Source organism: Scyliorhinus torazame, chromosome 1, assembly GCF_047496885.1.
Source record: "Scyliorhinus torazame isolate Kashiwa2021f chromosome 1, sScyTor2.1, whole genome shotgun sequence".
NCBI classification, from domain to species: domain Eukaryota; kingdom Metazoa; phylum Chordata; class Chondrichthyes; order Carcharhiniformes; family Scyliorhinidae; genus Scyliorhinus; species Scyliorhinus torazame.
Window position 1 is genome coordinate 200270098 of NC_092707.1, and position 25318 is coordinate 200295415.

Here is a 25318-nt window from a genome sequence, read left to right on the forward strand (position 1 = left end):
TAAGACTAGGGAGGTTCTGCTGCAATTGTATAAGGTGTTAGTGAGGCCACACCTGGAGTATTGTGTTCAGTTTTGGTCTCCTTACTTGAGAAAGGACGTACTGGCACTGGAGGGTGTGCAGAGGAGATTCACTAGGTTAATCCCAGAGCTGAAGGGGTTGGATTACGAGGAGAGGTTGAGTAGACTGGGACTGTACTCGTTGGAATTTAGAAGGATGAGGGGGGGTCTTATCGAAACATATACGATTATGAAGGGAATAGACAGGATAGATGCGGGCAGGTTGTTTCCACTGGCGGGTGAAAGCAGAACTAGGGGGCATAGCCACAAAATAAGGGGAAGTAGATTGAGGACTGAGTTTAGGAGGAACTTCTTCACCCAAAGGGTTGTGAATCTATGGAATTCCTTGCCCAGTGAAGCAGTAGAGGCTCCTTCATTAAATGTTTTTAAGATAAAAATAGATCGTTTTTTGAAGAATAAAGGAATTAAGGGTTATGGTGTTCGGGCCGGAAAGTGGAGCTGAGTCCACAAAAGATCAGCCATGATCTCATTGAATGGTGGAGCAGGCTCGAGGGGCCAGATGGCCTACTCCTGCTCCTAGTTCTTAGGTTCTTAAAGAGGATCCCGCGGCGATTCTCCACGATCGACCGGCCGAGTTCCCGCCGTGTTCCACCGGCGTGGTTCCAACCTGGTTCCACCCGGCGGGAGTTCAGATTCGCGGCCGCACTGGTCGTCCTGGTGGGGGGGTGGATGGATCAGACTCCGTGTGCGTCCATGACGGACAGGCCCGCTATCGGGGGCTACTGATCGGCGGGTGCGCACAATCCGGGGGGGGGAGCTATCTTCTTCCGCGCTGGCCCGCTGTGTGGCTCCGCCATGTTGCGCGGGGGATGGTGCGAAAACAGCCGCCACACGCATGTGGGGACCCGTGGCCAGACGTGCAGGGCCCCATATCGGCAGCAGGAGCTGCGGGACGCACGCCGGGGCCCTGCTATCCCTCTTAAAACCGGAGAATCACTCCGGATTTGTTGAAAAAAGTCTGGAGTGATTGCCGCCCGTTTTCCGGCAGGCGTGGTGACATAGGGCAGCACGGTAGCACAAGTGGCTAGCACTGTGGCTTCACAGCGCCAGGACCCCAGGTTCAATTCGCCGCTGGGTCACTGTCTGTGCGGAGTCTGCACGTTCTCCCTGTGTCTGCGTGGGTTTCCTCCGGGTGCTCCGGTTTCCTCCCACAGTCCAAAGACATGCAGGATTGGCCATGATAAATTGCCCTTAGAGACCGAAAAGGTTAGGAGGGGTTATTGGGTTACGGGGATGGGGTGGAAGTGAGGGTTTAAGTGGGTCGGTACAGACTTGATGGGCCGAATGGCCTCCTGCACTGTATGTTCTATGTTCTATAGCTCCATTTTCGGAGAATCCCGGTCATCGTCTCTGAGGCCAGAGCTTTGCCGTAGAAATTTAAAGGGTGTTGGTGCATTTCTTTGGAATTTGATTTTCTCCTGCCATCGGGGGGTTTCAACCCCTTTTCAATGATATTGAGATTCCTGCTGGTTTCTGAACGTTAGAAATTCCTCTTGTCTGAGTCATGGCTGTTCAAAATATCAGGGTAAAGATGTTTTTAAAATTTACATTGACCCGTAACTACTGGCTAGCGCCAGAAATACACGAGCCGCCAATTTTGAAAGAGAAATCTGCACGCTTAATTGTGCTCCGACGTTGCGACGAACCTTCCTTTCTCTTCGGCAGCCTGTGTCCTCCAGTGCCCCGGTCTGCGCAGGCGCCAGAGAGGCGCAGGAGGAGAGCAGCCCCCCCCCCCCACACTTATGAGATGCATATCTTGGGAATGCTTATTGAGGGCAGGCAGATTGAAAACAACAGGCAACTATTTTAAAAACTGTTTAAAAGATATGTAGATGTTTTTAAACCATTTTCTTTTCTTTTTCTTTTAAACGGCCATTACTACTGTTTTTGATTCTTTTAAAGTAATTTTTAATGTTATTTTTAATGATCAAAGGTGATTATTTATAAGTGATCATAGGTTTGGTTACTTGTTTTAAATCTGTGAGAATATTTAAATCCGTATTATATAACTTTACATTTGGCATGCTTAAAAATGTTTGAATATTTTAATTTAGATTATGGCCATAAATTTTGCTGTCACTGTCCTTGTAACATCTGATTTTTCTTTATTAGTGTTTATAGAGTCACTGCAGAGGACACAGAGCTTGAGACCCTGCTGGACGCCATGGAGGAGAGGCGGCCACCCTGTTCCCCGGAGTGGAAAGGAGGCTGCCAGCCGCCGCCGTACACTGGGCCTGGGGCAGGGGTGGTAGAGGCCATGAACGCTGTGGGCCCAAACTGCAGGCGCAGAAAGCAGTGCAGCAAGGAGCTGTACGACCTCCTCAGGGCAGCAAAGGTGAGTAACCAGCAACATGACCCTGGCATCAACCCCGGTCCCACACACCCATAAATCGCACCCCCCCCCCAACCCGAGGGTGACCGAACCCCACCCGCCGGCAGTGTGCGCGCACCCCATGCACTACATGCCAGCACCCACACCGCCCGCATGGCCGGGTGCCCTGATCACAAAGGCCACCAGCTGCCCACCCCCTGTGCTACACCCATCCGACTGCCTAACTGTGTGCTTTCTGTCTCTCTCCACCCCCCCCACCCCCAGGATAAGGGCGCATAACCACAGAGAGAGAGAGAGAGAAGAGCAGCCGAACCGTCAGTCTCTCACTGTTGCGCAATGGCAGTGATGCGCTATCGATTACGACGAGATGAGAGTAGAGAGTAATCGAGGCTTTATTACGCAGAGATGTCTGGCCTCCTACAGCTGCTGCCGAAATGGCTGCAGCTCGGTGAGCACACACATTTATACTGCGCCTCCAGGGTGGAGCCAACAGGCAGGGATCTACCCATGTACCTGTAGTACAGGAGCCTTACCGTATTACATCTCATACGTGCACTATATACAACAGTGGTGACTACCACATTCACCCCCTGTTAAAAAAAGAGTTCGGCGGGGGTGGTGGAAAACTATTTACATGTAATTGAGCATTTTTTTAAGTGTACTGTCATGTGAGAGTACCTTTAAGACATGGATGTTTAAGCAATGTACCTTTAAGAAAACAGTGATGTCAGAGAGTGGGTGGAGCTGAGGTCAGGTCCGCCATTTTGAAGTTTAGTTTTGCAGTTTGAAAAGGGCTTGGGAGTGTCTGTATTTGCAGTGAGCTGGATCTCTGCCATGAAAGACTATCTCTGGATCATTTGGGTGATTTAAACTCATAATAGTAAAGCCTTTAACCTGATGTGATTCTGTTTAAAGGTGTTAAGTCTCTTGGAAGTTTGAAGGAACATTTTGAGGAATTATTTACTGTTGCAATATTTTCGGAGTTATCTTTGAAGTAAGGGGTGTGAAAAGATCCAATGTTTATTTAAGATGTTAAGTTGAGTTCATGGAATAAACAGTGTTTTGTGTTTAAAAACCCACGTGTCCATAATTGTAATCCCAGACGTGGGGAACAAGCCATGTGCTAGGAAAAGCAACAAATACATTAAAGGGGGAGGTTGGTTAAATTCCATGATACATTTTGAGGTTCTGAAAACGCCTCACCCATAATAGTACAGTTCTGGAAAAGTTCACAAATTCAGCCGATCGGGTGCCTTGATCCTCCGTTGCAAGCGCCGCAGTCCCGGTGGCGATGCAGGCGCCGGCTTGGTCGCCGGTGACTCCGGGAGCATGTAGGCCTCATCTTCATCCCCGGGTGGAACCAATGGGAGGGCGGATCGTCCTGGAGCGGGGTCTGTGGTGAGGTGCGCTGGGGGGAGGGTGGGTGGCGCCGGGGCAGTTGGGGGGGGGGGGGGGGATGGGGACCCAGCTGTGCCAGGTCCCTGAGGGAGACTGTGTCTTGGCGGCTGTTGCGGTATGCCACATAGGCGTACTGCGGGTTTGCATGATGTAGCTGTACCCTCTCGACCAACGGGTCCGCCTTGTGGAGCCGCACGTGCTTGCGGAGGAGGACGTGTCCTGGAGCTGCCAGCCACGTTGGGAGCGAAACCCCGGAGGTGGACTTCATGGGGAAGGTAAGGAGACGTTCATGGGGGGTTGCATTAGTCGCAGTGCAAAGTAGCGACCGGATGGAGTGGAGGGCGTCGGGGAGGACCTCGTGCCAGCAGGAGACCGGGAGTTTTTTAGATGGTAGGGCCAGCAGGACGGCCTTCCAGACAGTCCCGGTCTCCCTCTCCACCTGCCCCTTTCCCCGGGGGTTGTAGCTGGTCGTCCTGCTCGAGGCAATGTCCTTGCTGAGCAGGAATTGACGCAGCTCATCACTCATAAAGGAGGATTCCAGGTCGCTGTGATGTAAGCAGGGAAGCCGAACAGAGTGAAGATGGTATTGAGGGCCCTGATGACTGTGGCAGACGTCATGGAATGGCGAAGGGGAATCTGGAGTATTCGTCGACCACGTTAAGGAAGTACGTGTTTCGGTCAGACGAGGGGAGGGACCCTTTGAAGTCCATGCTGAGGCATTCAAAGGGATGGGAGGCCTTCACCAGGTGCACCTGGTCTGGCCGGTAGAAGTGCGGTTTACACTCCGCGCAGACCTGGCAGTCTTTGGTGACCTCCCTGACTTCCGAAATGGAGTAGGGTAGGTTGCGGGCCTTTATGAAGTGAAAGAACCGGGTGACCCCTGGGTGACAGAGACCATCGTGTAGGGCCCGGAGTCGGTCCACTTGTGCGCTGGCACATGTACCTCGGGATAGGGCATCGGGGGGGCTCGTTGAGCTTCCTGCGGCGATACAAAATCTCGTAATTGTTGGTGGAGAGCTTGATCCTCCACCTCAAGATTGTATCATTTTTGATCTTGTCCCGCTGTATGTTATTGAACATGAAGGTAACCAACCGTTGGTCAGTAAGGAGAGTGAATCTCCTGCCGGCCAGGTAATGCCTCCAATGCCGCACAGCTTCAACGATGACTTGGGCCTCCTTTTCGACGGAGCGGTGCCGAATCTCAGCGGCATGGATGATACGGGAAAAGAATGCCACGGGTCTGCCTGCCTGGTTGAGAGTGGCGGCTAGAGCGACGTCTGATGCATTGCTCTCAACTTGAAAGGGGAGGGACTCGTCAACCGCGTGCATCGCGGCCTTGGCGATGTCAGCCTTGATACAGTTGAAGGCCTGGTGAACCTTGGCCGTCAGGGGGAAAACTGTGGAGTGAATGAGTGGGCGGGCCTTGTCCGCATGGTTAGGGACCCATTGGGCATAGTGTGAGAAGAACCCCAGGCATCGTTTGAGAGCCTTGGGGCAGTGGGGGAGTTCCATGAGGGGGCGCATGCAATCTGGGTCGGGCCCTAGGACTCCATTTTGCACCACATAGCCAAGGATGGCTAAGCGGTTGGTGCTGAACACGCACTTCTCTTTATTATACATTAGGTTCAGGAGTTTGGCGGTGTGGAGAAATTTGAAAAGGTTAGCGTCGTGGTCCTGCTGCTCGTGGCCGCAGTTGGTGACGTTTTCCAGGTACGGGAAGGTGGCCCGCAGTCCGTACCGGTCAACCATTCGGTCCATCTCCCATTGAAAGACCGAGACCCTGTTAGTGACGCCGAAGGGAACCCTAAGGAAGTGGTAAAGGCGGCCGTCTGCTCCGAACGCAGTGTATGGGTGGTCCGCCTTACGGATGGAGAGCTGGTGGCAGGCAGATTTCAGGTCCACTGTAGAGAAGACCCCGCAGCTGTGCAATCTGATTGACCATACCAGATATGCGTGGAAGGGGGTACGTGTCGAGCTGCGTGCACCGATTGATGGTCTGACTGTAGTCAATGACCATCCTGTGTTTCTCCCCAGTCTTTACAACTACCACTTGGGCTCTCCAGGGGCTGTTGCTGGCCTTGATGATGTCTTCCTGCAGTAGCCGCTGGACCTGCGACCTGATGAAGGTCCTGTCCTGGGCACTGTACCATCTGCTCCTGGTGGCGACAGGTTTGCAATCCGGGGTGAGGTTCGCAAATAGGGAAGGTGGGTCGACCTTAAGGGTCGTGAGGCCGCACACAGTAAGGGGTGGTAGGGGCCCGCCGAATTTCAGAGTTAGACTTTGGAGGTTGCACTGGAAGTCCAGGCCGAGTAGCAAGGCAGTGCAGAGGTTGGGGAGGACGTAGAGCCGGAAGTTGCTGAACTCTACGCCCTGGACGGTATGGGGGACGGTGCAGTACCCCCGAATCTCCACGGAGTGGGATCCGGAGGCCAGGGAGATTCGTTGGGTAATTGGGTGTACCGCGAGGGAGCCGCGCCTTACCGTATCGGGGTGGATGAAGCTCTCCGTGCTCCCGGAGTCGAAAAGGCAAGGTGTCTTGTGGCCATCGACTTGCACCGCCGTTGTCGCGGTTGCGAGGTTATGTGGCTGGGACTGGTCGAGCGTGATGGAGGCGAGCTGCGGCTGGTGTTGGTGGGCCCCGGGCTGGTCGGCGGCGGTTGCGGGCGATGAGTGGCCCAATGGGGTGCCCGACGAGCAGGGGTCCTGAGGCGCCGTCCAAAATGGCGCCAAAGGTGGTGGCGTTTAAGAGGTCTGATGGGGGGAAGATGGCGGCGCCCACGGGCCGCATGAGGTCTGATGAGGGGAAGATGGCGACGTCAATGGGCCGCAGGTGGGTTGCGGGGGCAAAAATGGCGACGCCCACTGGTCGCACATGGGTGGTGCAGGAACAATGGGGCTGGTTACAGCAGCGATCGACCAGGCTTGGCACACCGCAGCGAAATGTCCTTTCTTCCCGCAGTCCTTGCAGAGTGCACTCCACGCCGGGCAGCGCTGGCAAGGGTGTTTTGTCTTCCCGCAGAAGTAGCACTTGGGCCCCCCGGGGTTGGCTGGCTGCCACGCGGCGCAGGCTTGGGGTTGTCTGGGGGCGGTCGCTGGTGGGGTCCACGATGTCCAGGAGGGCGTCGCTGTGCGGTCGGGGTCGTACGCTTGCACATTACGGGAAGCGACCGTTAGCGAGGTCGCGAGTTTCTTGATTGCCGTGAGGTCGAGCGTACCCCCTTCTGAGAGGCGCTGGCGGATGTACACCGACCCTATGCCCGTTACGAAAGTGTCCCTGATTAAGAGTTTGGAATGCTGAACAGCTGAAACTGCCTGGCAATCGCAGTTTCTCGCCAGGACGTGCAGGGAAATCTTCCAATGACTCACAGGGGAGTTGGTGCTGCATGGACAGGAGGTGCCTGGCGTAGAGTTTGTTGATCGGCCTTGCGTAGTTCTCTTTCAGAAGCGCCATGGCCTCAGTGTAGTTGGGCATGTCCCGGATAAGGGGAAAGATATCGGAGCTCAACTGTGTGTACAGGATCTGTAGTTTCTGTGCCTCTGAGGGTGATTCTGTCGCTTATCCGACGTAGGCTTCAAAGCAAGCTAGCCAGTGGTCGAAGGCCAACGTGGCGTTGTCTGCTTGAGGGTGTAGCTGCAGGCGATCTGGCTTTATGCGTAGGTCCATCACTGTAAAATCTCGGTGTAATAAACTGATGCACTATCAAGTACGACGAGACGAGAGCAGAGAGTAATCGAGGCTTTATTACGCAGAGATGTGTGGCCTCCTACAGCTGCTGCCGAAATGGCTGCAGTTCGAAGAGCCCACACATTTATACTCCGCCTACTGGGCAGAGCCAGCAGGCAGGGATCTACCCCCGTACCTGTAGTACAGGAGCCTTACCGTATTACATCTCTGATGTGAAGATGCCGGAGTTGGACTGGGGTGAACACAGTAAGAAGTCTTACAACACCAGGTTAAAGCTTTCGGAAGCTAGTGTTTGAAACAAACCTGTTGGACTTTAACCTGGTGTTGTAAGACTTTTTACTGTATTACATCTCATACGTGCACTATATACAACAGTTGTGATTCCCACAGGCAGGCACTGGACCTGGCCGGTGGGCCCAGAGAGAGGTCAGTCGTCGAGGCAGAGGTCGGCATCGGGCAACAAAGTGAGCCCCCGCTGAGTTGCAATGTCCCTATGGCACGCGAGGCATGACCCCCACACCACTCCCTCACCACCTCCACAGCAGCCCTCACCGCCCCACCACCCCCTCATGTGCCACCCCCTTACCATATCCTCACCACCCCCTCAACACCTCACCTCCCTCTCACCTCCCCCTCACCACCCCATCTCTCCCTCACCACTCCTCAGCACACCGTAACCACCTACTCTTGCATCATCCTCACATCACTTCACCTCCCCCAAACCACCCACCATCCCAACCTGCGATCAAATCATGTGTCATGTCTTGTGTGTTGCAGGATCACCTGCCGGTGAGGTGGGCCCTCCCGGTGTCACCCGCCCCCAGCTCAAATCCCATACAGATTCCAGTGGGAAGTCGGCAATGGAGTAAGCCTCTAAACACCATCCCGAGACACTCCAGAGCACCAGTCTGGGGACAACTGCGACTTTCCTTCCCAGCTGTCATCAACACCCTCCACCATCCCAGAGACACTCACCTCGCTTGGGCCTGTTAGTGAAGAGGCTGCAGGGGCACTAAGTGGTGTGCACCGCAGATGTGCAGCACTACAACAGGTGGAGGGAGGAACCTCTAAGGTGCAGATGGTCGGAGGGCGGCCCGACCCCAGGGACTGGCTACCATCCAGTTGGGTCTCGGGCTTCTGGAAAGAGTGGTCCCATTGATATTGGAGATGCAGACACAGCCGGGGACTACATGAGGGGCTGTCAGCAACCATCCAGCACCTGCAGGTGCAGTTGGAGGAGTCCAACTACCTGCAGGGGCAGGAAATGTGCCAACCATGCATGACACCCAGGCCAACACCGCACTGGTGGCATCCGCGGTGGAGGCCTTGGGGGTACTAAGGAATCGGCCCTAGATCAGGATGCCCAAGACCTGGGGCATGCACTCTGTGTGGGCAGTGGCCAAGGCACAACACAGGGCTGCCCTCTCACAATCAGCTATGTACAAGGGTCATCTAGACATTGCTGCTCCAGAACTTGGCCCAGTCACAACGAGTTATGGCTGCGAGCGTCTATGGCATTGCCCAGGCGCTGACTGACCTGAGCCAGTCCCAGAGGGAGGTGGCACAGTCACCGAGTGATGTGGCACAGTCCCAGAGGGAGGTGGCCCATTCCCTGTGTTCCATGGCCGTGGGCATGGAGACCCCGATGGAGACAAGAACGGGCCTCCAGGACTGGCAGCGCCAAGTGGCAAGGAACCCCACGGGAGAAGGAGGTGATGGGGCCCATGCTGGGGACTCCCGCAGTGGAGGTGCTGAAACACGACAATGCTTCGTATTTCCCCCCTCCTCTCCCTGGTGCATTCAGTAGGCAGTGGGCTGCCTCAACACCACCCCTCCCTCACATCCCATCCCCACCTCTGCCACCCCAAGGATTTGGTGGGACCGTGTGATGGAATGGCCAGCTCGCATGCAGGGATCACACAGGTGGATGGTGGAAAGTGCAAGCTGTGAGAAGGCGTCAGATCACCAGAGCTCATCACAGAGCGGGTCATCATCCTCAATCCCATACGTGTGGAGTAGAACACATTGCCGCCGCTGTTCAGGCACCAGGGCATGGCAGTCTGTTGTGCGCCCAGTGCTGCCCATGATATTAAATATTGCACTGATGGGTCTCATCTCTCCAAGATAGGATATGCACTGAAACACCAAGCAACCCACCACCATAAAATGGCAGCAAGCATGTTCATTGTGGATTGGGAACATGTTCCCAATTTTTCATTTCAAACTGCACCATCCCCCACATTCCTCCCCATAACGAATCTCTCCCACCTGTGGTGAGGGATTAATGTCAAGGCCTTGGGCAAACTATTTTCATTGAACACTTCTCATGTGCTTCTACGAATGTGCATCTTGTGAAGTATAAATGAAATCTTCCCATTCCTATTAATTGGGCGAGTATCTCCTCCAGGTGCACAATCCTCTGAAATCTCTGAGCTTCTCCGACCCTATGCTCGTAAGGATTCCGGAGTTTAATTACTTCATTATTAGCAATCATGGCTTCAGCTTTGGAACTTCCTCACTATATTTCTACAACTCTCTTCCATTTTTTACGTCTTTAAGACGCTCCTTAAAATCCACCTCTTTGACCAAGTTTTTGGTAATTATTCTGAATACCTTCTCAGGAGGCTCAGTGTCAGATTTTGTTTGATAAAATTCTCAAGATCACCTTGGGATGTTTCACTATGTTAAATGTGCTCTTTAAGTACAAATTGTTGTTGACTCAGCTCCTTACATTCACAGGACAACGCTACTTATAACCTATGCAATTGGTGACTCTGCTGCCTACAGAAGGTCCACTGAGCGATATATATCCATGGCGTGTCAAACAGATGATGAAACAGAAATTAGATGAATAGCTATGGGTGGGCAGATGCAAAACAGATGTCTATGCCAAGGCATATATGTAAGATATGTGGGCTGAATTTTACCATGGGCTTTGGGACCCCCAAATACCAGTGTGAAGAGTGGATCTTGAGCCCATGGCCCAACCCGCTGGCAGTGGGACTAACTCAAACATTTTACAACAGGAGGATTGGCCAATTTAGGGCCGCCCATCGAATTAAGATGGGCTCCTGAATTTGCTGGCCCAACCAGAGGGCCAGTAGCTCTAGAACGTCAGCAGCCCAATTGGGAGAGATGGGCGTTGTTGAGGAAAGTTGGAGACCTTGAAGCACCTCAAAAAGGAGATGACCTTGGAGCTGGCAGGTAGCTAACAATTAAAATTTAGGGGGTCGAGAGTAGTAGCCCCAAGGAACAGTGGAGATACCTCTTGAGGGGATTGATGGAGTCCCCGTGGGCACATTTTGTGCCTCCTCCTTTGGCCATGGGGACTCTAGCTCTGATGGACCCCACTCCCCTCCCTCAGAACTGCCACATAGGCTGCCTCAATGAAGCTGGTGGTCTCCCCACATTATGGAGGGCTCCTCAGCCCACAGCTAGATACCTGCAGCCCAGTGAAATGGCCCAAAATTGGACCCTTAATTATGAAAATAGGCTGCCCGCTTTCTTGGAGTATGTGGTGTTGGGTGCTCTGGTGCACAGATGAGCCAACACAGTTGTATGTGGTACAACTCTATTTTATTATAACTCTTATAATACAGTTCGTTCTGGATACTCTGCACGTGCTGTCTCCCTGAGTGTGTTTGGCAATAGATGTGTCCTGGTTCTCCTCTGCAGCTAATACTGACCACCGGGGGTCGTGTCTGTGCTTTTATATCTTTCTGTCATTGGTTGTGGTGTTGTGTGTTCTGATTTGTCTATTGGTGTGTCTATCATGATGTGTGTGTTTGAATATCATGACATCCCCCCTTTTTACAAAGATAAGTGCCTACGTGGTTATAAATATAATTGTGTCGTGAGTGCATCTAAGAGTGTGTGTGTGTGTTGTGTACAGCGTGTGTTTATGACGTAACTATTTACATGGGGCGATGTCGGGTGCGTCACACTAACAAGGTTGTACCATAACAAAACTTGAATGCGAGAGAAAAAAAAAAAAACTTGAACATTGGTCCGGTCAGACGATATCTGGAACAATAAACAACAACAGGTTATAATACAGAAGTGTTTGACTTTTTGAACGTATGAACAGCGTTATAAGTCCAGTCTAATGGGTGACCGCCTCAAGAATGGGCTGGTCCTCAAGCCGGTTCAGCTGTAGAGATTTGGGGTCACACTGGTTCACCTTGGACTGTTGGAGGTGATGCTGTTGCCGAAGTCTCTACTTTACCATTTGTTGTACTTCGTGCAGTGCTTGGTTTTTTCATTCGTGCAAATATAACATTCAACATCTTTGTTAGTGGTGCCCTGGCTGTGGTTTGGTTCTGGTGGCGATGGAAGGGGCATGATCCGTGGCATCTCCACGAAGTCATCCTTGGGAACCAGTGGAGGATCCGGCGTGTGCGTACGGTGCAGTTGCGAGCGTGGAAGGCGGCACAAAGCCCGTTGATTGCGCCTACGCACCAATCCATCCGCCCTGCATGCCAGGAACAAGGTGGAGTCTGTTTTCTTTTTATGTTTGTGGTGGACGGCATCTTGTAGCCGATGGGTCGTTGCCATCGAAGTAGCACCATCACTAATATCATGCAAGGCGATGACTGTGCCAGATGTGGAAGTTGGCCGAGACCGTGTACGCTGGTTCCGGCCACCTGCTGTGCCGGAAGGGCGACTCCGCAGAGAAACGTCGAAGCATGTCGCCTTGGAGAGAGAATTGTTGCTCGCATCAACGTCTGGCGATGGCGCGAATTGGTGTGTCCATCTTGGACCGCCGGTGCTGGTTGCCACTGCCGACCCAGTGGGACTGCCACGCGATCCATTCCCTGTCGCCGTGGCATCTGCCGTCACCCTGAGCGTGCCATCACCGAGGCCGCGACACCGCCCGTCCGGAGCAAGGTCTGGCGTGCGCAAATCAGAGTCGGCGCTTGGCTGCTCCCCATCTGGAGTCCGGTCTGCCTTCCGTCGATGCCCCCCGTCCGGAGTCCCAACAGGTTCACTGGAGGCAGCCGAGATTCCCTGAAGCTGCACTTCTGGAGTCGGAACATGCAGGAATGCACCAACCAGTGGAGAGGCTCGAGCCATCGAGGGTGGAAGCGGTGCGCCGCCACCGCAGTCGTCAGTGGTCCCACCGTGATCGTCGAGTGCCTCGGTACGCACTAGGCGAGGTCTGTCACCTTGCACCTTTTGCATGGGAAGTGGGATGCTGTCGTCACTCGTCTCACATCCCGTGGATAGATCGTCATTAGCAGCTTGCTGTTCACTAGGGTTGGGTAAATTGTCAGAGTTTTCATCTGGTGGTGCACACCATGTCGGTGGACTGTCATTGTCTTGCCATTGTCCTTCATTTGGGCTTTTCTTCTTTGGAACTTTAAATCTTCCCCCAGACATTGCAAAACCTTGTTTATTACCCCCAAATTCTCCCATATATATGGTCTCGAATATAGGATCCACTGTTTCTATCGACATTGTACCATTTTCCAAAGAACATTCCGTTTCACTTTTCTTCTCAGGTACCTCATATGTAACTTTGTTTAATGTACATGCCTTCATGGTCTCTGGGTCTGATTTTGCTGGGACTGGCATGATCACAGTCTCTCTTTTACTGTTCTCAATTGCCCACATTATACTCCCCATACATAACTGCTTAATCACTGGGGTTAGTGTGGTACAATGGATAATCGGGTCGACCTTATCTGCATCTTCACCATTAGTGGAAAGCACACTTGGTTCACTTGAAACTGCTGTGGGTTTTAAATTCGTTATCTGGCTACTCGATGTCGGTGTCCTCAGGATTCTTGCTCCAATGTTCTGCTCAATAATCAGTGGAGTGTGTATAGGTTCAATGCAATTAATGTTCCCCTCAAGGTTTGAAGAGTCATTACTGACTAACTGCTGGTCTCCGAAGTTGGGATTTTGCGGCATTGTGTTGAAGGGAGACATTTGTCCCTGCTGTAGATATGATTCAGGTTGTGTTATTTCCATTACCTGAGGATCAATGTCTTGTCCATTTTTTCGATCCGTACTAAAACACTGGCAATTCTCAGTCTGCTCCTTGCAAGTTAAACATTCAATTAATTTCGTTAGCAAATCCTCAGCATCCTTCTGTGGCCGTGCAGCATTATTAATCTCTGTTCGGCTACAATGATCCTGAAGGTCAGCGCATAAACCTTTTTTCTTCGGGCTTGGACGAGGCGATTCCTTTGGCTTGTCTTCAGTTGGGCTTGAACAGTCTTCAGCGCTGTGCCCTTCATTGTAGCATGAGAGACCGTCATGGTCATGCTGCTGTGTAGTGGAGCATGGTAGGCTGTTATAGCCTTCTTGCTGTTCACGTGAGCATGGCAGACTTGCATCGTCTGCCGCTGGTTGGTCAGGAGAGGTTGCTAGACCCTCATGGTCTTGTTCCTGCAAGGACTGCGCTCTGGAGTCTTGCGTTCCTTCCATCGTGGAGTCCGTCCACGAGCTCTCTGTGGAGGCTTGTGACACTGGAGTCACTTCTTGTTCGTGCAAGGACTGCGCTCTGGAGTCTTGTGTTGCTTCTATCGTGGAGGCTGTCCACGAGCTCTCTGTGGAGGCTTGTGACACTGGAGTCACTTCTTGTTCGTGCAAGGACTGCGCTCTGGAGTCTTGCGTTGCTTCTATCGTGGAGGCTGTCCACGAGCTCTCTGTGGAGGCTTGTGACACTGGAGTCACTTCTTGTCCGTGCAAGGACTGCGCTCTGGAGTCTTGCATTTCTGCAATTGTGGAGTCTGTCCACGAGCTTGCTGTGGAAGCTTGTGACACTGGAGTCACTTCTGGTTCATGCGAGGACTGCACTCTGGAGTCTTGCATGTCTTCTTTCATAGAGTCGGGAACGTTGAGCGGGACGTGGACCACGCTCTGTGTGGCAGCAGGGCACTCTCCGTGTGCTTGCACCGCTCCCTGTCTGTTAATGTCAGGCTGCAGCATCATCCGGTACTGATAAGTTGGAACGTCATATCTGCTGGATTGAAGAGCCTCAAATCCGAAAAATGAATCCGCATCTGCGTCGGATTCAATGTGGGGGCCGCCAATGTGCAACACGAAAGGTTCGTCCGAGTCATAGTCATATAGGACCACGGAGCTATCATTGGGCTCGCGAGGTCCGGAAACACTGTAAAAATCGTCATCGAAGTATTCAAGGTCGGAATCATCGGCTTGTGCGTAGGTAACTGCTTGTCGGAGGGTTCTTCGGAGGTCAAATTCATCTCCTGAGTCAATTTGCGGCACTGTGCTGTCATTCCAGGTGAGGGAAGGTTGTTTTACAGCTTTAACAGATTTTTGTTTTTTTGATTTGGGACGTTTCCCTTTTAAATTGGATTTGGGACATTTCCCTTTTAAATTGGTGCAGTCTGGGGCCTCTGACATCCTGACGCTCGGTATGTAGCACGTAGGAAGCGACTGCGCATGCTCAGATCGCTGTTCCTTTACCGATGGCCGTTTTCTTGACTGCGCATGCGCAGCATCTCGCGCATGCGCAAACGAAACTTCCGGTTCTGCGCACTTCTCGCGCAACTGTGCTAGCGTTATACCTTTAGCAAGATGGCCGCCGACCTCGACCCAGCCTTCTCTCAGGCCCGGGATTTTGGGCTCCGGGATCCCAGCCACGAGGTGAGTACTGCAGCTTTTCTTACCTTTAAGTGCCCATTGGATTGCGTATTCTTCACAGTACTTGGAGAATTTGCCCAGGACTGCCTGGTAATCGTACCTTTGCTGCCTCCTGAAGAACCTGAACCTTCTGAATATTTCTCTTGCCCTTGCACCGGCGACGGTGAGGAGAAATTCAATTTTTTCCCTATCATCCAGGTCTTTGAGTTCAGCTGCCACCAGGAACAATTCGAAATTTTGCCGGAATCGCCGCCAGTTTTCGTGGAGGTCGCCGTGGCACTGGAGCGCCTGCGGAACCGGGAGCTCGTACATCATGCCTGGGCACTGCTGGTTGTCTGTGTACACTGAGGTATGCCGGCAGGTATCGATCCACTCCTGTACCATGTGGTGTTGGGTGCTCTGGTGCACAGATGAGCCAACACAGTTGTATGTGGTACAACTCTATTTTATTATAACTCTTATAATACGGTTCGTTCTGGATACTCTGCACGTGCTGTCTCCCTGAGTGTGTTTGGCAATAGATGTGTCCTGGTTCTCCTCTGCAGCTAATACTGACCACCGGGGGTCGTGTCTGTGCTTTTATATCTTTCTGTCATTGGTTGTGGTGTTGTGTGTTCTGATTTGTCTATTGGTGTGTCTATCATGATGTGTGTGTTTGAATATCATGACAGAGTAGATGGTCAATTTCCTCACAGTCCTTTTCCTGCCTATTGTTGGGTCATGGCTGGCCACTATTTTACTGGTCCCCCATCTCTGTTCCAACCATCAGAGGCCTGGAACAACTCAGCCCTATGTCAGGTCTATGCCCTAGCAAGACAGATGTGGAATAAGCATCTGAATAGAATATTTATTTATGATACAACAGATACTTGCTGCAGCACAGTTGTAGAATAGATGTCGATAGTCAGACTGATTTAGGACATGTTAATTGCATGACAAATATAGACTAGATGCCTATTGAGGGATAGATACCTATACGATTGTGCGGGTTAGGTGGATTAGCCATGTTAAATTGTCCCTTAGTATTCAAAGATCTGCAAGTTAGGTGGATTGGCCATAATTAATGCATGAGGTTACGGTGATAGGGCAGGGGTGTGGGCCTGGGTAGAGTGCTCTTTCAGCCTGTCAGTGCAGACTCAATGGGCTGGATGGCCTCCTTCTGCACTGTAGGGCTTCTCTGGATTCTATTAGATGCTAATGGCAGTTTAGATATCAGTCTGGCATCTATGACAGGACAGATGTAAGACAGGTGCCAGTCATAATGTATTTTGCAAAGTTAACATGATGGAAAAGAAGAAAAAAACCTGCGATACTTTTGAAGCTCCAGCAGATTTTATCAAAAGTAAGCGCATGAAACAATCAGTGGGAAAAAAGGAACACTTTTCAACATCATTTAATTACTACTTACATCAACTTGATCTGATTATCACAAGAAGACATGATCTGCCCATCTCCATAACCTCATTTACAAATTGCAAAATTCACCGTTGTCTTGCCAGTGTCAGAGCGAGGGTACAAAATTCACAACTCCAAACATGAGAATCCACCATGCATAAACATGCCTGGTACACAAAATGGTGCCAAATATCCACCAGTTTGTTGTCATGATATCTACATCAGCATATCATGGTGCAATCACACACACACTGATGGACAGGTAGTTGGACCAACCAGCACACACATAACATCGCAGCCAATCACCAGTGAGAGCACACGCACTATAAAACAGGGAACAGCACATAACTCACACAAAGCCACATTATCGTTTGAAATCATTGGATCCTCGAAGGACTCTCTGTTAGGCGCACAGGCGTGCAAGATCCTCCACCTCATTCAGCGGGTACACATTCTGTCTCCAGAAGGCACGTCCGATTTCCAGACTTTAGGGCGCAGCTCCACTCACTCCTCACGCACAACCAGGAGGTTTTCGAGGGCATGGGCACACTGTCCTACACGTACAAAATACGGCTCAAACCAGACGCCACCTCGGTTATTCACGCACCTCGTAGGGTCCCAGCACCACTCAAGGATCACCTCAAGCAGCAGCTGCAGGACCTTCAGGACCAAGGAGTGCTTTCCCGGGTCACGGAGCCAACACCATGGGCCAGCTCCATGGTGTGCATCAAGAAGCCCTCCGGCGAGCTCCGGATCTGTATCGACCCATAAGATTTGAATAACAACATTATGAGGGAACACTAACCCATACCCAAACGAGACGAAATCACGAGCGAAATGGCTCGGGCAAAAATATTCACCAAGCTTGATGCCTCAAAGGGCTTTTGGCAGATTCAATTGGATCAGTCCAGCAGGGAGCTGTGCACTTTCAACACTCCATTTGGCAGATACTGCTACAATAGGATGCCATTCGGCATCATCTCGGCCTCCGAGGTGTTCCATCGCATCATGGAACAGATGATGGAGGGCATCGAAGGGGTACGCGTCTACGTAGACAACGTTATCATCTGGTCTACCACCACAGGAGCACATCAATCGTCTCCAGCATGTCTTTGCATGGATACGAGATCAGGGCCTGCGCCTCAACCAAGCCAACTGCTCTTTTGGCCAGACTGAGCTAAAGTTTTGGGGGGACCACATCTCCCGGTCGGGTGTGCGGCCGGATGCCGACAAAGTGGCAGCCATCGTAGCCATGCAGCAGCCGTCAGACAAGAAGGCAGTGCTGCGCTTTCTCGGGATGGTCAACTTCCTGGGGAATTTCATTCCGAACCTTGCTTCGTGCACGACTGCTCTTCGCCACCTGGTCAAAAAGACAACGGAATTCCAGTGGCTGCCCGCACACCAGAGTGAATGGAAGGAGCTCAAGGTCAAGCTCACCACCGCCCCGGTACTGGCGTTTTTCGATACCACATGGGAAACAAAGATCTCAACTGACACCAGCCAGTCCGGCATTGGGGCGGTACTCCTGCAACGGGACGACACCGCATCATGGGCCCCATGGGCCTATACCTCGCGGGCCATGACCCCCACAGAACAGCGCTATGCGTAGATTGAGAAGGAGTGCCTAGGCCTGTTGACTGGCATCGACAAATTTCACGATTATGTATATGGTCTTCCGCAGTTCACTGTGGAGACCGACCATTGCCCCCTGGTCGGCATCATTCAGAAGGACCTCGACGATATGACCCCTCGCCTCCAGCGCATTCTGCTCAAGCTCCGGAGGTACGACTTCCAACTTGTCTACACCCCGGGGAAGGATCTCATCATCGCAGATGCTCTGTCCAGGGCAGTTAACACACCGGCCGACTCAGAGGGGTTCGTTTGTCAGGTCTACACACAAGTAGCCTTCACATCGGCCAATCTGCCGGCTACTGATGCACGTCTGGCCCACATTCGCCGTGAGACTGCGGCTGACCCCCTTCTACAGCGTATAATGCGCCACATGACGGAAGGGTGGCTCAAGGGGCAGTGCCCACAATTTTACAATGTCCGGGACGGCTTGGCCGTCATTGATGGTGTCCTCTTGAAGTTGGACTGGATCGTGATCCCACACAGCATGCACCGGCTTGTCCTCGATCAACTGCACGAAGGCCATCTCGGAGTTGAAAAGTGCAGGTGGAGGGCCCGAGAGGCTGTGTATAGGCTGGGCATCAGTGACGACATCGCCAACATGGTGCTCAACTGCCCCACCTGCCATAGGTTTCAGCCAGCGCAACCCCCTGAGACACTTCAGCCCCATGAGTTGGTCACGTCCCCCTGGTTGACGGTGTGCGTGGACCTTCTTTCATGCGCTCGGCAGGGACTACATTATTCTGATTGACTACTTCTCAAGTTATCCGGAGGTCATACGCCTGCACGACATGACATCATCAGCTGTCATCCGGGCATGCAAAGAAACCTTTGCTCGCCATGGAATTCCCCTCACCGTCATGTCTGACAACAGGCCTTGCTTTGCGAGCCAAGAATGGTCTTCCTTTGCCACTTCGTACAACTTCACACACATGACATCCAGTCCCTTGCATCCTCAGTCGAATGGCAAGGTGGAACTGCGCATCCACATTGTGAAGCGGCTCCTCTGCAAGGCTGCTGATGCCGGATCTGACTTCTGTTTAGCCCTGCTGGCCTATCGCACGGCCCCACTGTCCACGGGCCTCTCGCCAGCCCAGCTGTTGATGGGTCGCACCCTCAGGACCACTGTGCCGTCCATTCATGTTCCTGACCCTGACCATGCTCCAGTATTGCGAAGGATGCAACAACAGCGTGCTCAGCAGAAGGTGGCACATGACGCTCGGGCGACTGGTCTTCCTGCCCTGGCGCCTGGAGACAACGTACGCATACACCTACCGGAGGGTGTCTGGTCGGCAACCGCCGAGGTTCTCCGCCACATGGCTCTCCGCTCATTCCTGGTTTGCATGCCTGATGGCACCATTCACCGCCGTAATCGGCGGGCCCTTCGTCTGGTTCCGCGCTCGCTACGAGATCATGCACCGGTGCCATGCCCTCCTGTTGTCCCTGATGTCGACTTTGTTGAGCTTCCTGCCACTCTGCCTCTTCCTCTCTCACCTGTGGCCAGGCCCATTCCTCAGCTGGTGGATCCTGACCCACCCTTGAGGCGGTCAACCCAAATTTGTCGCCCACCTGAGAGACTTGACTTATGAGCCTGTTTGCACATTGGACTCACTGAATTGTTTTACAGTACTGTTAACGAGTTTTTTTTCTTGTCGTTCGTTGTTCCAGAAGTTTTCTCTCATCGTTTGCTGATTGCATTTGTTCTGTCATTGGTACAACCTCGTTGCTCTGTTGCCCCTGACACCTTCCTCTGTATATAGTTTAGCCTCATGTACATGTTGTAAATATTGCACACACATACTCAGATGAACTCAGTACACATTTCTATTTATTAGCATGTAGGCACATATCCTTTGTGAAAGGGGGGGATGTCATGATATCCACATCAGCATATCATGGTGCAATCACACACACACAGATGGACAGGTAGTTGGACCAACCAGCACACAGATAACATCGCAGCCAATCACCAGTGAGAGCACACGCACTATAAAACAGGGAACACCACAGTTCCCGCTCATTCTACCAGGAGATAGCTCAGAGCACAGAGCTCACAGCGTGCCACTCAGACAGAGACCATGTGCTGAGTGCCTCACTAAGATAGTGATAGGGCTGGGTCCACAGGTTAGCTGGTGAAGCACGTACCCAAGCCAGCAGTTAGTAGTTGTCGTTGTTAAGACAATAAAACAGAGTTGTACCATCTACAGCCGTGTTGGATCATTTGTGCATCGGAACACGCAACACGACATTTGTATAGGTGCTCAAGCTATTCCTATCTCTTAAACATTTACAAGGAAATGCCAATAATGATACCGATAAAGATTGTAAGTCGCTAAATTCCATCAATTTTGACATAGCAGCATCAACATTTAGTGAAGGTGGAACCCAAAACAAAGATTGGTTTGAGATCGACTCAGCAGTGATGACATCTGGCATTGAAGCAAAGAGCAAAGCCTACCCAATGTACAACATAAACTTTGAACACTGCATGGCTTGAAAATAACCAATACAGTCATAGAAAAGACAAGAAGGCAATGTGGAAATGAACATTGGATCAAACTATGTTCAGAAATCTTGGCAACAGAAGCTTTGAGCAGCACGGTAATACAGTGGTTAACACAGTTGCTTCACAGCTCCAGGGTCCCAGGTTCAGTTCCTGGTTGGGTCACTGTCTGTGCGGAGTCTGCACGTTCTCCCCGTGTCTGCATGAGTTTCCTCCGGGTGCTCCGGTTTCCTCCCACAGTCCAAAGATGTGCAGGTTAGGTGGACTGGCCATGATAAATTGCCCTTATTGTCCAAAAAAAAAGGTTAGGTGGGGTTACTGAGTTACGGTGATAGGGTGGCGGCGTGAGCCTAAGTAGGGTGCTCTTTCCAAGAGCTGGTGCAGACTCGATGGGCCGAATGGCCTCCTTCTGCACTGTAAATTCTATGTAAAAATTCTATGTTCTATGTACTATGTATGATGGGATTATGAGGGCACTTGGCTGTATCATCATCAAAGTTGCTCCCTTGAGAGGGTCAAGCACACACCAACAGATGTAAGCAGATGAGCGACTGGGTTGAACACTACAATGCACTCCAGTGAGATGGGCATCTCTCAGCTGCTATTTGATGTTGTCCCACAGCTCTCTGTCATCTTTCAGTCAGACACAGAATCCACATCACCTGAGCTCGAGTGGTCATTGATTCCTTCGCAAGCAGAAAGACAACAGCCCTTAAATTGCCCTTAGTGTCCAAAAAGCTTGGGTGGGGTTACTGGGTTACGGGGATAGGGTGGAGGCGTGTGCTTCAGTGGGTGCTCTTTCCAAGGGCCGCTGAGACCGGATGGGCCGAATGGCCTCCTTCTGCACTGTAAATTCTATGATACAAACAAACAAGGAACAATAATTTCTAAAGATGCAACATGCACTTAAATTACTAGAACAGTAAAAGAAATGCAGGTCAGTTTGTTACACAGTCTTTAAGGTGATGGTTGAAGACAGTGCGAGCCTGAAAGATTTTTTTTGGTTCACTGCAGTCATATTGAATTTGAAAGTTTCTGTATTCTCAGTCAAATTTGTTATCTAGATTCTGTATTGAATAAAATGGGGCAGGGTTCTCCAATCCCCCAGCCGTGTGATTCTCGACGGTGCACCGTCGCTGGGAGCGGAATTCTCTCCTCCCGCCACTTGTCATGGGGATTTCCCATTGAAGTCACCCCACACCGTCGGGAAAGCTGTGGGTACAGCTGCGCTGCCAGTGGGAATAGAGAATTCGGGCCATAATCTTTCAGGTAAAATAAATTAACCCCCTCTTCATGGCTCATGATGACTTTCTGTTCAAGGCAGGGTCCTTTCTTTTTTCTCGCTGAGATCTCTCCCTCTGAGGTGCTGGCCCCAGCCATTTGCAGTCCAGTGATGACAGTATCGATGTATTCCAATGGGGTAATAATTGACACAAAATGGGGAATGTTTGGTATCTCATCAACATTCCAGCCATGATCATCCTCTCTGAATATTTGAAATAGTTTTGAACTTCAAAGAATACAAATATGTTGGTGGATTGGGCAGACAAGTGGCAGAAGAAGGTCAATGCAGAGAAGTGTAAGGTGATTCATTTGGGCAAGAAGAACATGGAGAGATAATATAAAATAAAGGGAGAAACACTAAAGCAGGTGCAGAAACAGAGGGACTTCAGTGTACGCGTACATACGTCATTGAAGATGACAGGGCATGTTGAAAGAGCAGTTAATAAAGCATATAGTATCATAGACTTTATCAATAGCGACATTAAATACAAGGATAAGGAGGTCTTGTTGAATTTGTATAAAACATTAATTAGGCCTCTGGAGTATTGCATCAAGTTCTGGGCGCCATATTTGAGGAAGGATGTGAAGGCATTGGACAGAGTGTAGAGGAGATTCACAACAGATAAAGAACTGTGACTATGAGGACAGACTGGAGGAATTTGGATTGTTTTCCTTGTCGAGAAAAAGGCTGAGAGGAGATGTGATGGAGGTATTCAAGATCTTAAGGGGTCTGGACAGGGGAAATAGTGAGAAACTGTTCCTACTCTAGAGAGCATCAAGAGCTAGAGGGAATAGATTCAAAACAATTGGCCAAAGGAGTAGAGGTGATGTGAGGAAACTATTTCACCCAGAGGGTGGTTGGAGTGTGGAACAAACATCCTGAGAGGGCATTGGACGCAGGTTCAATCGTGATATTCTAAAGGGAATTGGATTGCTCTCTGAAAAAGAAGAATGTGCAAGGTTACAGGGTTAAGACAGGGGACTGGGTCTAGGTAGAATGCTCTTTCAGAGAACTAGTGCAGACTCGATGAGCCGAATGACCTCCTTCTACACAGTAAAGATTCTGTGTATCTGCGATTTTAAAGGTGCATATTCAACTGTTTCAACTCCAGTCACAGCTTACATGCCACAAGTAAAATAGTACAATGTAATTATATTCAATTATTCGAATGGGTACTTTAAATCACTTTGCTTCATGATACTGGTGGTTGTGAAGCATGAGAATGGAGAAGGCATTCGATGTAGACAATGATGGGAACACTGAAGCTTGCACAGGATGAAGTTTAAATTAGTCTTCATTTTCATTTCATTTCATTTCAGAATGTATGTGGCCAACGTGACTGTAGGAGTAACTATAGAAACTCCCGAAACGGAAATGGTCAGCAATTAGGTGTGTATGGTTTGCAGAGGATTATGGAGCTAACATTGTTAATTCCGAAGATCAGGTTGTGGGGTTGGGGGGGGTGGCGGGGTTGTTTGGGTGAAGTGTTTGCGAGGGTGCTGGCAAATTTGTTCCCAATTATTAATACATGTCAAAGTATCCTTCAGGATTTGCAAACATAGAGAAAGGTTTGCCACGTTCTGCGCCATCCGAACTGCTCATAATTCTATCACTATTGATAATAAAATAACATTTCTGTGAGTTCCTCAAACATTAATTTCTGCCTCATCCAATGGATATAATAATCTGTTGGGGTCATAGGTGGGAACTGGGAGCATCTACATCAGGAATCCAAAAATAGTCTTAGTTTATGCGGATGAGGGAATTCAGCAGTTCGGTATATTTCCACCTCATTAACATTTAATCAAATGTTCCTCTTGGAAATCCAGTTGTAATGGGAAGCCCCTGAACTTTTTCTTGGGGCTGGTTTAGCACAGGGCTAAATCGCTGGCTTTTCAAAGCAGGCCAGCAGTACGGTTCAATTCCCGTACCAGCCTCCCCGAACAGGCGGCGGAATGTGGCGACTAGGGGCTTTTCACAGTAACTTCATTTGAAGCCTACTTGTGACAATAAGCGATTTTCATTTTTTCATTTCTTTTCTCCCTTACTTCCCGCCTGTGTAATAGATGCTGTCAATCATCTCCCTGGCCCTTTGCGTGCATATTTAATGTGAGATTGACACATGAGAACCATAGCTGAGATTGACTTAGTGAATGGTAGCATTAAGGCACAAGAACAGTACTATCCATCTTACAAACTGACATTAATTGTCAATTTCACAAATTGCAAACATCGGTTGCAGTGCCATAAAGCAAAGCTCACTCAAACGGCAACTGATAACGTCAAAAATTACTTAACCTTCACCATGATGCAAAAAAACAGATCTCCATATTTTAATCAGGACACGGAGAGTCCACACCGTGTAAAATAAAGAAACATAGTTTTATTTACAACACAATATATACATTGCCCGGTAGATCCCTTCCGGGTCCCTATTCTCCTCAATGCCTTACTGGCTGACCTTTCATACAAAGGTTAATTTCTGCAAGGGGCAATGAAAGGAGTCCACATCGAGTTGTAGAGAAAAACAAAACCCATTTAACACATTAACTCTCATGTAGAGCTCCAGTAGTTTCCTCCTGGGTCTTCTGTAGTGGGTTCTTGACTGGCCAACTCTCTTTATACTAAGGTGCATGAACTTAGTTAAGGTTCCCCCGCCCCCTTATCAGGGGAGCTCATATTCTGCAACTCAATGGGGTAGTGGATCATCCCTACCCCGTGAGACCCATGTGAGTTACAAAATTAATAGGGTTACCCCACCCCTGGCCGGGGAGCTCGTACTACACAAAGATCACCAGGAAAATAATCATTCCCACCCCGTAGGCCTCGTGCGGTCAATTACAAATATAGTTTCCGTAAAGTGTTGTCTGATTTGTGCTTCAATGACACAAAAATAGTTCTCCCATGTTAAAGCGTCATTTCCAGTCGTCATGATGTAAAATGGATGTTTCTGGTTAAAATCAGACCAACACAGACAAATAATACACAACTGGTTCAAGGGTTACTAAGATTGCATCTATAGAATGATCAGCAAAATTGAAAGATCTGATTAATTTAAGATCAGGGAATGATTCTTTCTATTTGGGTCACCCTGTACATCAGTGAAGAATATATAATTATCGATCTTGTCCAGATGTGATATGATCAGATATAACTGCAAGGTGACGATTCTGTTGTGGATTTCTCCTCCTATAATTTAAACATTTCAGATTTAAATGGATTCTGGAAAATACCTCAGAGCTGTCTGGGATACCAGGCAATCTTTTGAAGTTGCAAACTCAGAAATTCAAAGCACAACAGCTCATGAGTTTATTTTATTATTGGGAACCTACATGAAGGGCAGGGCCCAAACTGCAGGGCACCACCAGGGTCCTAACAATGGGAAGGACAGGTGACTC